Source organism: Pocillopora verrucosa, chromosome 2 (genome assembly GCF_036669915.1).
Source record: "Pocillopora verrucosa isolate sample1 chromosome 2, ASM3666991v2, whole genome shotgun sequence".
Taxonomy (NCBI): Eukaryota; Metazoa; Cnidaria; class Anthozoa; order Scleractinia; family Pocilloporidae; genus Pocillopora; species Pocillopora verrucosa.
The window spans coordinates 19,863,268-19,865,767 of NC_089313.1; positions in this window are offsets into that span (position 1 = coordinate 19,863,268).

The following is a 2,500-nucleotide window of genomic DNA, read 5'->3' on the forward strand; positions in this document are numbered from 1 at the left end:
AAAGATGAGACTTTTTTTTTTTTTTGTTAAGTCTCGAGCGTTTTTTTCGATTTTCTCCTTAGAGAGTAGGTGCATCGTACGTAACTTTTCGCGCTGAACACGATGATGGTATCGCCTCGGGAACTGAAAAAAATTTCCTAACTAAACTTCACCACCATAAACGGCTACAAGGAACTGACCGACGGGCCGCAGACCCATAGATATAGACACAGCCTCTGAAGACCTACTCGCTGGTGCCGACGGTTTTCCATTCCGAGCTGGTTGGAAGGCTCCCCTCCCCAGAGAAAAAGGGGTTTTTGGACCCTAGCCGCGCGGGGATTGGTTCTTAGACGCCGATGTTGCTGCACGTGATGCACAGTGACCAGGCCTAACTCCTGGCGAGCTTAAAGTTCTTAAAAAATCTCGCGAAAGGGCTCTGCTTAGAAACAGAAAAACGATTTTTTGGCACTGGCCGCACGGGGATTGGACCCAGGATGCTGATATTCCGGGACGAAGTTGATATCGACCGGTGCTACCTGATGGAGATGTTAAAAAGGTCGAAAAAGGTCGCTAAAGAGCTCTGCTCACCTATCGAAAAGCGGTTTTTTAGCCCTGGCCGCGCCGGGATTGGACCCGAGATGCTGATATTCCGGGACGAAGTTCACATGGACCGATGCTACATACTGGCGGTGTTAAAAAGGTCGCAACCGGTCGCTAAAGGGCTCTGCTAACCTATCGAAAAGCGGTTTTTTGGCGCTGGCCGCGCGGGGATTGGACCCGAGATGCTGATGTTCCGGGCCGAAGTTCACTTGGACCCGTGCTATCCGCTGGTGGTATTAAAAAGGTCGAAAACGGTCGCTAAAGGGCTCTTCTAACCTATGGAAAAGCGGTTTTTTGGCGCTGGCCGCGCGAGGATTGGACCCGAGATGCTGATATTCCAGACCGAAGTTCACTTGGACCCGTGCTACCTGCTGGTTGTGTTAAAAAGGTCCAAAACGGTCGCTAAAGGGCTCTTCTAACGTATCCAAAAGCGGTTTTTTGGCGCTGGCCGCGCGAAGATTGGATCCGAGATGCTGATGTTCCGGGCAGAAGTTCACTTGGACCCGTGCTACCTGCTGATGGTGTTAAAAAGGTCAAAAACGGTCGCTAAAGGGCTCTTCTAACCTATGGAAAAGCGGTTTTTTGGCGCTGGCCGCGCGAGGATTGGACCCGAGATGCTGATATTCCGGGCCGAAGTTCACTTGGATCCGTGCTACCTGCTGGTGGTGTTAAAAAGATCAAAAACGGTCGCTAAAGGGCTCTTCTAACGTATCCAAAAGCGGTTTTTTGGCGCTGGCCGCGCGAAGATTGGACCCGAGATGCTGATGTTCCGGGCCAAAGTTCACTTGGACCCGTGCTACCTGCTGGTGGTGTTAAAAAGGTCGAAAACGGTCGCTAAAGGGCTCTTCTAACGTATCCAAAAGCGGTTTTTTGGCGCTGGCCGCGCGAAGATTGGACCCGAGATGCTGATGTTCCGGGCAGAAGTTCACTTGGACCCGTGCTACCTGCTGATGGTGTTAAAAAGGTCAAAAACGGTCGCTAAAGGGCTCTTCTAACCTATGGAAAAGCGGTTTTTTGGCGCTGGCCGCGCGAGGATTGGACCCGAGATGCTGATGTTCCGGGCCGAAGTTCACTTGGACCCGTGCTACCTGCTAATGGTGTTAAAAAGATCAAAAACGGTCGCTAAAGGGCTCTTCTAACGTATCCAAAAGCGGTTTTTTGGCGCTGGCCGCGCGAAGATTGGACCCGAGATGCTGATGTTCCGGGACGAAGTTCACTTGGACCCGTGCTACCTGCTGGTGGTGTTAAAAAGGTCAAAAACGGTCGCTAAAGGGCTCTTCTAACGTATCCAAAAGCGGTTTTTTGGCGCTGGCCGCGCGAAGATTGGACCCGAGATGCTGATGTTCCGGGCAGAAGTTCACTTGGACCCGTGCTACCTGCTGGTGGTGTTAAAAAGGTCGAAAACGGTCGCTAAAGGGCTCTTCTAACCTATGGAAAAGCGGTTTTTTGGCGCTGGCCGCGCGAGGATTGGACCCGAGATGCTGATGTTCCGGGCAGAAGTTCACTTGGACCCGTGCTACCTGCTGGTGGTGTTAAAAAGATCAAAAACGGTCGCTAAAGGGCTCTTCTAACCTATGAAAAAGCGGTTTTTTGGCGCTGGCCGCGCGAGGATTGGACCCAAGATGCTGATGTTCGGGGACGAAGTTCACTTGGACCCGTGCTACCTGCTGGTGGTGTTAAAAAGATCAAAAACGGTCGCTAAAGGGCTCTTCTAACGTATCCAAAAGCGGTTTTTTGGCGCTGGCCGCGCGAAGATTGGACCCGAGATGCTGATGTTCCGGGCCAAAGTTCACTTGGACATGTGCTACCTGCTGGTGGTGTTAAAAAGGTCGAAAACGGTCGCTAAAGGGCTCTTCTAACCTATGGAAAAGCGGTTTTTTGGCGCTGGCCGCTCGAGGATTGGACCCGAGATGCTAATGTT